Below are 13983 nucleotides of genomic sequence, written 5' to 3' on the forward strand. Positions count from 1 at the left end.
CAGTACTGGGATTACAGGAATTTGCCCATACACCTGGCTCTATATTCCCACCTAACCTCCCATGAAAAGAGTTTCATGAAGTCGATGTGGTGGGGGCACACACCTGCAATTCTCTGGAATTGTCTGAGCTGCAGAGGGGCCCTGTCTCCAGTAAAGAAGAGTGGGAAGAGGTGCGGTCTCCATATCTCAGTGTCTCTTCTTCCTCTCGGGTCCACTGGGGATTTCTGAAGCCACTGCAACATCTGTCCCTGCCACCAAACACCTCCACAGCCACAAACCAGGTGTTCATGGGTCACCATGGCTGTTACAAACACCTCATCAGCTGGCAAAGTCCTGTTGCTCCTTCTCTTCCTCTCCTGCCCTTCTACTTCACACAATTCCACTGCTTCTTTCTCAAAAATATGGCCACGCTCTCACCTCGTCTCCCCCGCCCTTTCCCATGTCTACGGTCCATATCATCTTCATCCTCACCCTGGATCTCCAGCACAGCCTCCAGCCTGCCTTTCCTGCCTCCCTCCTCACCCACAGTCTTTTCTCCCAACACAGCCAAAGTGATTCTTTCAGAGCTGAAGTCTGGGTTATTCCAGTGGCTCACCATCTCACCCAGAAGGAAGTACCATGTCCTTGCCTCCCTGCTTTCTTCAGCTGCCTCAAGCTCTGCATGCACCTTTCTCTCCACCTGGAAAACGCCCCCCACAGCCACTGTGCAGTCTACACTGCCTCGTCATCTCAGCCCTCTGACCCTTCCTCGGTCTCCCACTAGAAACAAGCACGGGTATGAAGGTGCTAACGCCCGCCTCGACGTCTCTCCATAGGACTTACCATACATATTTATTATCACTCGCCACTCAGATGGTGTCTGTAGAATGCAATCATCAACATAAATCAGGCCTTGTCCCAGACCAACCAAATCACAGCCTGGATTTTAACAGAACTTTCAAGTGATCCGTATCCTCAGTCAAGTTGAGAAAGCACTGGGGCACTTTCAAATGGCATAAAAATGGGACCTTGTTTAGATTCACTACTATAACCTCAGGCTATTGAGGTACTCAAAACACAGACTGAATGAGTGGATGCATGAATGGGTAGATAAATGAATGCATGCATGCATGCATGAACAAAACGCAGGATCTGTTGAACGGGGCTCCAGTTTGGTGATGTGTAAAGGAGGCTGGAGAAGGGCAAGAAAGACATGCAGGGCAGTTGTCTCCTTTTTGAGATGTGCTAAACTGGAGAACCCCAGACACCAGCAAACCTTTCTTCAAATAAAGCAGCTATGAGTTACTTAATTGAAATAATATCCTAACATCTAAGAAAACCAGTCAGACTGAAGGGTAAGAAAGCTGAAACTGTACTATGCCCCTAGTCCATCTCGGGAGTCACAGCAAGCAACAGGGAAGCAAGGCTGAATGGAGAAGGAATACTTTGGCTAGAGAAGCCACCCCACGATGAGGGCACATGGAAACCCCAGAGCAAGGCAGAGTTCTGGGCACAAAGAACCCTTGACTTTCCCTTGTCCTGAAATGCCACTGTCAACGCTGAGAACCTACCCACCCTTCAAAGCCCCGCCTCCAACTCTCCCTAAAATTAACTAGAGTCTGGCTTTATTAGCTCTGCTCACATAGTATTAGAGTTCAAGTCCCTCTTCATGAGAGCCTTCTGCAAACTGGTGGCACCTTATTCAAGCCTGTATTCCCCTACCCTAGCATCCCATCTGGCAAAACAAACATGCAGGTAATCTCTTCCATTTTTATAAGAACGGGAGACACTCTATGAGCAGTTACACATCAAGCATTGTTGTGGGGGAGGGGGGCTTTAACTCAGTCACCTCATCAGTCAGTCACCCAATGAGATTGGAGCTTTTATTACCCCCATTTCACACTGGGGAGAGAAACAAGGGCCCCAGAGGCCAAGGTTACATTGAGCAGAGGCCCACAAGGGGTTGAGCACTGTGCCTGCACACAACAGATGTGTTAAATGTTTGCAGTTATGAACCAAACGGGGAGGTTAGGAAGGTTGGGATGTAGATTTGCATGCTACCGTTGTTGCTTGGAACCCAGATGGCAGAAGAGAATGAAGGACATCAGCCTTCAGAAACTTCTTTCCTGGAACAGAAGTGACTGCCTGCAAGCAAGAATTCCATGGGACAGAGTGAGGAGAAGGTGTCCTCACACTAAGCGTGACAACGGATTTCCGTCTATGTGGGAAGGAGGTCTCCGATGAAGGCAAGGGGCATGGAGTGTCGTGGTGGAAATCAGCGTGGAACACACTGCAAACACCCTGCGTCAAAGGTGCTAGGAATTGGTGCAGTGTTTTCTAGGAACAAACCTATTCCTGTCCATTTTAAATGTCTGATTTAGCCTTGTTAAAAATCAAGAACCATCAATGATGCAAACAGCAGACCCCATAGGCAGTCGGGACTTCACGCAGAATGGGATGGGTCACTGACTGGACTTCTCAGGTAACTCGGCCCCAGACACACACTGCAGAGAACAGCACAGAACTGCAGTGGCCCATCCGAGCTCCAGACACGGTGGCTGCTGGAGAGTCAAAGGTCCCCAGCAGGAGTCATCTATTCTCCTGCCTCCCTCCTGAGAGCACTTTCTCCTACAAACCTCTTGAGATGCCCAGACCTCTCCTCAGCTGGGAAGAAGCTGAAACCAGAGACCATGTGAAAGCAAGGGAAAAGGCCCGACCGGATGCCCAGTGTTCACTCTGCCCTCAAGAAGCAAGTCATAAAATGGGCTCAGTGCTGAAGCCACAGGACACTGCAGAGCTCAGAGGCAGACCGTGGATCCACAGGTGGCCTTGTCCACAGAAAACCGAGTATCAAGTGTAACAGCTGAAAAGGCACCCCAAAAGCACAGAGAAACCGTGTCTAATGAGGAGGGAGAAGATAAGGGGGCTCAGAGAACAACTATTTCAATGACATTCCCCATCATTCTAATCGTTGACTACCCTAGGCTTACACGTCCTCATGACCAGCAAGAAGAAGAAGGGTGAGGGGTCTAAGATGAAGATGAGAAGTCCCCTAGATAAGGTTCTGGCTGACTGAAAGATGGGCCAAGCCAAGTCTCAGAGGTTGGTAACAGTCAAGGACAAAGGTTGGAAGGGGGATCAGAAATTCAAAACCCTGTCCGAGAAAATCGGCTGACGTGGGGGCGGAATGGGGCAATGCAGGAAAGGCGAATCTCACATCCCACAGAGGGGTGAGCGGTTTTCAGTCTCGGCACTCAGATGAACCACAGCCAAACGTAAAAAGCTCTCCAACAGTTTGCAAAACTATCAGGAACTGGAGGCTTGTTAACCAAAAACCGTGATTCTGAGCCAACGGTCACTCGGGGACTTCCACGTCTTCCGCACGACCTCTCTCTCAACATCATGCCACATTAAAACCAGGGGATCCGAATTCCCAGAAGGTCGACTACCGAACTTTGGAACCATTAGAATCATGAAAAATGCCTTGACACATAGTCACTTAACACACATCCCTCATGTCAATGACTTTTAAGTGAATCAAAGGGAAATGGCTTTAAATTAAACATTTATATAGATATAGCCAACCACAACACTTATTTAAAAACGGTTGTAAGCTCCTTCAAAACTGGGAATTTCAATCCGATGCGGGGAAAGGGCACACACAGGCGGGGCGTGCGTGCAGGTGAGGGGGCGTCTTTCTTGATCCGGGCGCCCAGGTGGGGGTGGGGGGGGGTCCTTCTTGATTCTCACTAAAGACTGCAACACTACAGGAACCAATTACCTGAAGTGAGAGACTTGTGTTTGATAAAATGAATGTGTCTATAGTCCAGAATTCCACCACAAACACAAAAGCTTGCTCTTTCCAGGCATCATAGCAATCACTCTTCCTTCAAAGACCATTGCTGATGGCACTGTATAAGTTTCGAAGCACTTGGGCAGAATAATTCCTCCCAAATAGTTACAAGAGATCCACAAAACTGTCCATGGAATTACAAAAATCTGTTTCTGAAGGATCGTTAGAAGTCTGAGCGCCAAGCATGACCGTTTTTAAAGAAGCCTCTTGCAAATAATACGTTATACACTTGATCAATGCCTGAACCTTTTGCAAGGTGCAATCAATTATTTTAAGTACCTCATTCCCAAAAGAGAAAAAAAAACTGTTAGGAGCAAAGGGAAAACGCTCTTTCTTCACAGAAATTGCTTCAAACTCTCAGGTCGTTCCTTGCAAAGACAAAGTGAATACTAGCAACAAGAAGCCAAAAACACAGTAAACGGCTTCATTCCTAACGTGTCCTATTAAATAGATCCCTTTTAAGCTGTCCTAACCATGCCATGTCTAGCTAAAAGACGCATGTTTGTGGGACCACCAGGAAGCATTGCAACTTGTCTAGAAAAAAAAGATTAAAACGTGCCTCTTTCTTCTCCGCCCACGATGCCTTCCCGGAGACAGATTTCTGACAGTTCTCGCGCTGTTGCAACTGCTAAGGACAGAGAAAAGCCCAGCAGTGCTGCAAAGAGCCCACCACCCACCACCACCCGGTTAAGCTGCTTTAGACCCCGCGGCAGGCGCAGAACCGCCCCTAAGTGCTTACCCGAGTCGGCCCGGCAGTGCCCGGGAAGGGCAGCCAGCAGCAAGAGTCCCAGCAGCAGCGGCCGCAGCGGCGGCGCATCCTGGGACCCGCGGGCCCCGGAGCTCCTCACGCCCTGGAAGCGCGCGGCGATCCTGCCTGCCCCGCAGAGCCCACGCTCCCGGGGCCGGTCCCTGGGCTTCCACGCCGCGGGCCCAGCTTTGCTCGGGCCCTGGGGCTTCGCCTCCTGCGGAGCCATAGGGACGGTTCACACATCCAGGCCGCTGCCTCGTTTCACACGGCGCCGGGGAGCCCAGCCCTCGGCGCACCGCTCCTCACCGGGCATCTCCGGCCATGGCCCGGGAGTCAGAGGGAAGCGGGAGGCGCGAGCCGCTCGCTCGTCCTGCCTCGGTCCGGGGCGGGCTCGGCGGAGCCGCGGCTTCACGCGCGCGGGGACCGGCGCCGCATGGGGTTCCCACGGTGCGGCGAGGGTGGGACGGGCGGCGCCCCGGTCCCTTCCCCGGGGCTGGATGCTGCACCCCGAGCGCAAGGCTGAGAGACGCGGAAACCTGCGGCCCTGGCTCGTGCAGCCTGCCGCCCGCCGCCGCCCCTATGCCGGGGTCTCTGTCCCCGCTGGTTCGCTCGATCGCTGGGCTCCGGCTCCGGCCGCGAGTGCTACTGCAGCTCAGAGCGGCGCCTCATTGACAAAGAAAGCACGTAGCACCGGAGCGGGCGAGGGAGGCGAGGCAGGCGCGCGCGCGCATCCCCGCGCGGAACCACCGCGCGCCCCCCAGCTCCCGCGCGCGGGGGCCCGAACCGTGCTCTGCACTGGCGAGGTCCTGGTGGGGAGGTGAGGGGGAGCTTCCCTCCGCCCAGTGTTCCCAGATCTTGAGGAGGAAAGGTCAGCGGGGATAGTCCTCTGACCAGGGAAGGAACTAGACACTATCATGGTCAACCTGCTGGGGAAGCTAGGTCTTCAGCCTGCATCTTGGGAAAGCTCTCTGAGGATGAGCGAGGGAGCTTTGTGCAGGTTGTTTACTACTTCTCCGAGGGTCTGGCAGACACCTGCATGCCAGATTTAGCCCCGAAGAACTGAAGCTGTTTTGGGCCCATTTGCAGTGAAATGCTGGACTAAAGAAAAACACATTATAAACATTGGTTACGGCCATACTACGAGAGAGGCTGTGCACTGGGCTTTGGGACAACTACAGGCGTTTCCGAAAAGTCTCCCCCCAAATAGGAGGGCTGACAAGTCAGTCACTCCCGGGGGGGGGGGGGGGGGGCAAACGGCAAAGTCAGCTGAATTGCCCTTCTCCTCTTACCCTTGTTCTGCCCTCGTGCCCTTGAGCCGGCTACCTAGCTCGCAGGTGCTTCAAGCACCCTTCAGTCAGTCGGTTATTTGCCCAGCATCCATGGCTTGCCAGCAACTGTGTTAAGCACTAGGCATATAAGCAATGAGAGAAAAACATTCACCTTGACCTGGTGAAACGCATCTGTTCATCCGACAGTATTTATTCATCCAAAACGGCCTGTTATATGCCAAGCCCTATTCCACACATGTGGACAACAGCCACAACCATAATCCCCGTGGGTAATAAATTGACTACCAGACAATGCTAAAAAGCCTCAAAGAAAATGGTAAGGTAAAAAGATGGAAAGTGACAATGGAGGTGTTGCAAGCATTAAACAGGATGAAAAAGGATTCCCTGTGAAGGTGACATTTGAGAGAAGACCAGAAGGAAGTCAAGGGCCAAGCCAAGCTGAAGGAGCATTCTAGATAAAGCGATCCCGATCCGTAAGGGCAAAAACCCTGAGGCACAGCAGGCTGGAGGGTGCTGAGAGATGGGAGCCAGCCCCCCACCCCCACCCCACCGAGCAGAGCAAGCTGACGGTTCTGGTGAAGTGTGTACTCTCTGTCACCTGTGTCCATAGGACAACAGTGACACTGTTTTGTAGAAGATGCATTGTCACGTGCTAACTTTTCAGAGACCAGATATGTCCTAGCATGCATTTCAGATTTGTTGAAATGCAGTAGTACAGGTTGAGTATTCCTAATCTTAAAATCTGAAATGCTCAGAAAGTTCCAGGGCTGGTGAGATGGTTCATAGAGCAAAGCACCTACACCAAGCTTGACTAACAACCTGAATTTGATCGCTGGGCCCTACTTGCATGGTAAGAGACAGCTCCTGTGGGTTGTCCTCTGATCCTTATCTGCATATACCAAATAAATAAAGTAATAGTTGAACATGAACTCTCAATGATTTCAATTTTTCAGATTAGAGACATTCAACCAATAAAGTTTATACAAATACCAATAAAGTTTTACACATCCAGACAACTTTGAAATGTGCAGCATCTCTGGTCCCAGAGCATTTTGGATAATGAGTATTCATCCTCTCTCTCCTGGAGCTGTGATTTACCCTTGCTCTTTGGTTAAATTAATTTTACTCTTTGGGGTTGTTTTAAGAAACTTACAAACCAGGCATGGTGACTCACACCTTTAATCCCAGCCCTCAGGGGCAGAGGCAGGTGGATCTCTGTGAGTTCAAAGTCAGACTGGTCTATGGATCGAGTTCCAGGACAGCCAGGGCTACACAGAGAAACCCTGTCTAAGAAAGAAGAAAGAAAGAAAGAAAGAAAGAAGAAAGAAAGAAAGAAAGAAAGAAAGAAAGAAAGAAAGAAAGAAAGAAAGATAGATGCAGTTTTTCCAAACAATAAGAGTCATTTGAGACACAGGTCCATTCATGGAGGTTATTCAACATTACAAGTTCTGAGGAATGATAAGCAGTGATCCCAGAGACAAGGACATGGGACAGGGATGATGGCAGGCAGTCTAGGTCTACCGACAGATACAGAGATCCAGCGTGCCCAGCAAGGGGGAGGGAGGGAGAGAGACAGGGAATTACAGACTAGGAACAGTGAGAGCACTTCATTCAACACCTACAGCTCATGTTGAAATAGGACAGAAGAAGGGAAGCAATGTTCAGGCCTGTTCATGGAAGGTTCTGAATACATCTAGGCTTTTCCTTAAGGAAAGGAAGAAGGGAAAGGAGAAGGGGATTCACCGTCTGGAGTACCGACCTGGCACATGGCTCTACGCGGGAGCAAGGGACACAGGGGTGTGATAAGGGAGAACTTGGACCTTTCTAGCTGCAGCTGTAGCCAGCTGTGATATGTGTTAGATTAAGACAGAATGGACAGAGTTGCTGGCCCAAGACATAAAAGGTCCAGATGGAGAGCATATAAAACAAGAGACGTAAGACTTAGCCACAGCCATGTCTCCATGACAGTTAAGAGAGGAAACACTGGGGCTACTGCCAGAGGGAGGAGATGTTCATATTCTGTTTGTAACTAGGATTTTCCCTTTGCTGTTTCTTGCCAGACCTAGACATGACACAGATTGCTTTTCAGTTTCTGGCTGTTAGATGGAGTGGCTCTGTCCTCCAACAGGCTAGACTTGAGACCAGACACCATTGTATCCCTCAAGAAGCTCACAGTCCAGTAAGCAAATAAGGTACACAGTGACCACTTTAGAGCAAGGTAAGATGTGACAAAGATAGGTGAGGATTATCCATCCCCATGGGAACAGAGATATGAACAGATCTCCCATCCCCATGGGAACAGAGATGTGAACAGATCCCCCATCCCCATGGGAACAGAGAGATGAACAGATCCCCCATCCCCATGGGAACAGAGAGATGAACAGATCCCCCATCCCCATGGGAACAGAGAGATGAACAGATCCCCCATCCCCCATGGGAACATGGACTATTTCTGCCTTCAATGGGGAGAAAGACACCAGAACACCTTAAGTAGAAGTTCTCCGAGCCCAGCAAAGAACTGGCCAAGTAAGAAGTCATAAAAGGTTTAGTGTCATGGTGGGGAAGGGAAGCTATCTAGTGAGGGCAGCAGAGTGGGCCCTAGGGAAGGGGATACCCTGCTTCAGGGCAGGGGAGCCACAGTGGAGGCAGATGGCAAGAGCCTGAGATGCTAGGCTCCAGAGCTTATACCTTAGTCAGTAAAGAGGAGGCTGTTTCCACGGGAGCAGAAATCTTGGTGAGGTTTTCAGGGGAGTGGAGAAAATGAGACAGGGTCTTCCTGCATAGCCCATGATGACGCAGAACGCACTGTGTAATCTAACCTAGGCTGGCACCAATCATAGCAATTCTCCTGCCTCGGTTTCCAGGGTGCTAAAACTACAGATATGAGTTACCATGGCATTTTGTTTGATGAGTCCTTGTTTGGTAAATAGACAAACCAAACCCTTATGTTGATTTACATTTAAGATCTGTCCTCTACTAGCTAATGACTGAGAAAATCACATCTCTGTAAATCTTATCTATAAAACTGAAATGATCCAAGTAACTCCCAGATGGGACTGTTTTAAGAATTGAGTTGATACATGTCAATCATTTAGATGTACACTTGACATACAGTAAGTGCTCAATCAATCTTATTATATATTATATGATAATCACAACCCTCTTAACCCATAAACCCTTGTATTTCATTTTAGTATTCTTAACCGGGGCTTTGGGACTTCCTTGTGTGTTAAGTTTATTGTTTAAAGAGTCAAGTGTTAGTTCAAGAAGCTAGGGAGGCAGAAGACTCCATCTCCATCTCCGAGCAGTGACTTCAGGCCCTGGGCTGAACTTCTGTCATTATTCTGGGGCACACATCTAGACTTCTTTTTGCAAGAAGCAGCTGTTGCTCCCCAAGTCATCCATTTCACACCAGCATGCCTTCCAGTTCAATACACAAATCCTTTCCTGCAGCCAGGTGAGTTCTAAACTCAGGTGTCTGCAGAAAGCTAAGCCTTGTTTCCACCCTCACTGGGCTCAGCACTGAAGGTCCAGTGACGCAGATGAGCAACCACAGGATGATACCCCTGCTCAGAGCAGCGGGGGAGTGGAGTGCCAAGAGAAGAGGCTGGAGGGGTGAGTAAGGGATTTACCCTCTAATGGGGAACCAAAACCTATCCTTTTAAGCCATGGTACCCTTTAGGGCCCTAGGATATGTTTAAAATAACTCAGAGTCCTCATTTTTGAGAAATGAAAGGGAGGCTGGAGAGATGCCTCAGGGGTCGAGAGAACTTGCTGCTCTTGCAGAGGACCTGGGTTTGGTTCCAAGCACACACACACACACACACACACACACACACACACACACACACACACATGCTAGCAGCTCACAACCATCTGTAACTCCAGTTCCCGAGGACCTGATGCCTTCTGGCTTCCAGAGGAACCCAGCACATACATGACACCCACACATACATGCAGGAAGACATCCATATGCACAAAATAGAAGTAAGATATAAAATGTTTGTTTAAAATGGAAAGGATTTCTTTTCTCTCTCTCTCTTTTTTTTAATAAGGAGCAGTTTCTACAGAGGCCATAAGACCCAAGACCCTAGACATCACAAGATTGTGAGGCCTATGTTGCTCACTTCCTCCAAGAATGGAAGGAATTTAAAATAAAATGTATATGTGGTTTCTCTTGCTTCTAATGCCCCTGAGAAAATACTAGATATAACTGAGAAGGTGCATTTCAGGGCCCTTCCTATATCTCACTGGCCTGGCCCTGAGAAAAGTACTTAATACAGCTTTGTGGGTACCTTGTAGAAAGAACTGCCTGGGAGGGTGAAAAGATACAGTTGAATTAGCAATGAGGGCAGTGGGAAGTGATCGGAGAATTCCAATCAAAGAATTATGGAGAATTATCTCACTGTATAGAATGGACTGAGGAGGGTGAGGCCCAAGGAGGGTGCTGCAGAAATGCAGGCCATCTTGGTTTCCCTTTCCTCTGATATCTCCACCCATGTCTCTAAAAATCTTCCCAGGTTTCAGCCTCAAGGCTGGAGATGGCAGGCAGGCAGAGCAAGACCCTGGTAACGCCCACCAGGAGCAGCTGCCAGTTTTCAGGTGGGTGAGTCTCAATTTAGTCCTCACAGAGGGCCTCCACAGAAGCCTAGCAACTCAATATTTGTTGACTTGAACTTAACTTCTGGTTGACGTTTCCACTCCCCCAGGTTCTAGCTAATTATCCTCTAAGTCCTCCAGTGGGAGGAGACAGCATAGCCTGTCCCTTCTTTTGAAGTCTTCAAGGGTCATTTTGTCTTGATAATATCTCTGATGCCTCTGGGATTCTCCAGTCAGAGCAGAGACATGGGCACCCCCCTCTCTCTCCACATTGACACTCTGAGCCCAACTAATTTTTACTGTATCTCTAGCTCCCTGGTTCTTTGTTTGTTTTTTGTTTTGGTTTATTTGTTTGTTTTGTCAAGCCCTGTGGGGTAGGGACTAGGACTAGTTAGGGAAATGTTAGTGATTTTCAACCAGCTTCAAGCCCCATGTCCATCACCCCCTAGCTCTTAGCTTTAGTACACCCAAGGTGTCCAAGTGTCTACCAAAGATGTCAAGGTATCTACCCAAGACAGATAAAAGCACATGTCCTCACAAATATTTCCATTTAAATATTTATAGCATCGTTATTCTTAATAGTCAAAAGTGGAAACAGCCTAAATGTCTATCAGTTGGTGAAAAGATAAACAAGTTTGGTACAACAGAACGTTCTTCCTCGGTGAGAAAAACCAGGAGAATGCTGTTATGTGCTACCACACCAAGGAACCTGGAGGATACTGTGACAAGTGAAAAAAAGCCAATTACAGAGGCTACACAGTCTATGGCTCTAGTTATATGAAGTGTCCAGAAAAGGCAAGCCCAAAGAGACCAAAAGTAGATTCCTGACACCAAGGGATTAAAAATACTAAGTGGCGATATGGCACAAAGTTCCACTCTAGGGGGATAGAAATACTCTCAACTAGATTGTGGTGCAGGTTATATCATTCTGTAAGTGTCCTAAAATTTGTCATATAAATTCTATTGGAGATGCATTGGGGATTGAACCCAGGGCCTCTCAGACACCATATGAGGGCTCTACCACTGAGCTGCATCCCCAGCCTCATAAATCATGTCTTAATAAAATTGTTCAAAACAAAAGCTGGATCTGGCAGAAGAGGCTCAATAAATCCTAGATGCTGTCACATAATTCTTTCTCGAGCACATAAAAAGGAAAGAGATTTTGTACTTAAATTTTCATTGTAAAGTACTATCTCTTTTGAAAGGTCATTAAGAAGTATATTATAAAAATACATACATATCCGAACAAGGATATTAGCACATCAGCAATAAATGTCATCACCTGAAACAACCAGCACTCCCTTTCATTTGCCAACACACGTCTGTTTTAGAAGATCTGATTAATGCATCTGGAACTAGAGGAATCCAGCATCCATTTAAAAGCAACAGGCACAATCTTAATGCCGCTTTTCATTCCAGAGTGCCATGTAAGTGTCTGACAACAGATGCTCTGTGTATACTAACCCAACCATGTTTATCATTTCCTCACAATGGCTGCCTGAGCCATCATTTTGATCTTCACTCCATTCAGGAAACAACCTGGATTGTCTCTAATATGCTGAGCATGATGGTCTCTGGGGTTCTGAACATGAGTTAGGCAAAATCCATATCCTTGGAGGTCTCAGAAGACAGCAAGGGAGGAATAAAAGTATAAAGCAATCACTTATGCAATAGGTGAGATGACATATGGATTTGATCTCTTCCAGTGTCAAGCAAGGCTTGCAAAGGATACTGGAGAGGAGCCTTGGCAAGCAGACAAGATGAGGGCGAGAAAGAGGGCATTTCCACCATGCAGAGATGCAGAAGTACAAATCCATCGGTTGCTAATGTAGCCGTTCTGTACAAGGAACCACTAGTTTTATTGAGAGAAGACATATCATAGGGAAGCTGGTGACCTCCCCAGAGTTGGACAGTAACCGGAAAGCTGAATGTCAAGAGTTCTGAGCTTTGGAAAGACTGGTCAGGACTTTCCTTGAGGCTGATTTTGATAAGCAGAGCTCTCTTTCGACCTACACTGTACATCACCTCTTCCCTGCTCCAAATTTCTTGTCATCTCCACTGCTACTAAATGGATGAAAACTGAATTCTAGAAAGATCACTCCGGCAGGTAATGAGGTGGGGAAGCACAGGTGGATAAGGAGACAGGAAGTCCGTCACATGACACAGTTCCCAGGTGTGAGCCAAGGCAAGGTGGGGAGGGTGGAGGAGAACTGTGCTGGCTTGAACAGTGGCCACTGGTGATGCCAAGCGGAGCGGGCAGGAAGGGAGGAGAGAGTCGAGGAGCCGTGTAGTTGAGAATGCAGAAAGGGCAGAGGAAGAGAGAACAAGCGCCTAAGAGCACCTGAGCAGACATCTGCTGGGTGGGTCCGAGGGTCCCAAGCATTCAAGTACACACAGGTGACACAGGGAATTCACCCAGAATCTCTGTTCTAACCAACTCCACGTGATACCAATGCTGACTGATACAGCACCCGTTTGAGTAACACAAGACATGCTTTAGCTTAACCAAGGAATTTCTTTACAATGAAGTTCCTGGACTTGGGCGGCTTTTGAGAAGCTTTTCCTGTCGCCTCACAAGAACAAACCCAGGGTGGTTTCTTCTTTCCCCCTACAGGACAATGTAGTTCCCCACCATGACTGTGGGCCATGCAATGCTGATCTTCCCCTCCCCATGTCTGTTGTTTTAGCCAATGCACACCACAGGAGCCACTGTGAGAACAGTGTTAAAGCCGGGTGCCTTTAATCCCAGCACTCAGGAGGCAGGGACAGGCCATCTCTGAGATCAGCCTGGTCTACACAGGGAGTTCTCTGGGCAGCCGGAGCTACAAAGTGAGACCCAGTCTAAGGAGGAAGGGAGGGAAGGAGGGAGGGAGGGAGGGAGGATCATGTCAAGATCCAGCCCTATTTTGTCCCTTTCCATGGGGGAAGCATGTCCTATATTCCTAACTCCAGGGTAAGGAACTCCTAACCTCCAGCCAGAGTCCTAAAAAAGAACAAGACTGCAGCTGTATACAGACGGATCTGTAGCTAGCAACAGAGTTGCCCTAGAGAAGGAATCAAAATGAACCACTAGATAGGACTATTGTTTTCAACTCCTGAAACTCTGGAGTCATTTGCTACCACAGTACAGTCAGCCAAAGCAGACTAATGAAAGAAGAGACACAGTGTGGTCAAAAATGAATCTTTTAATGAAAAGTCTTGAGCTGTCAGACATTGTTTTTACGAAAACCAAGGAGCTATACAATACGGTTGTGGTATTATTATAACTGTTTTGGTTATCTGAATGCACGTTATGAGGAGCGCTTAAAGAATATCAGCCTTGGCCTGATGGCTCAGGCTACAGCATCCTTCCGGTGGACTGGAGTCGCAGCCCCACGCTTCTTAACTTGAGTTACGGACATCAGTGGTTAAGCGCTGAATGCTTTATGGGTTTCTGCAGAGATGGGTGGATGTGGTTCATACCAGCTTGTGAGAGCTAATTACTAAATTTTCAGGAATTTTGTGAGCTACGGTTA

This window comes from Peromyscus eremicus, chromosome 4 (genome assembly GCF_949786415.1).
Source record: "Peromyscus eremicus chromosome 4, PerEre_H2_v1, whole genome shotgun sequence".
In the NCBI taxonomy this organism is placed as follows: Eukaryota; Metazoa; Chordata; class Mammalia; order Rodentia; family Cricetidae; genus Peromyscus; species Peromyscus eremicus.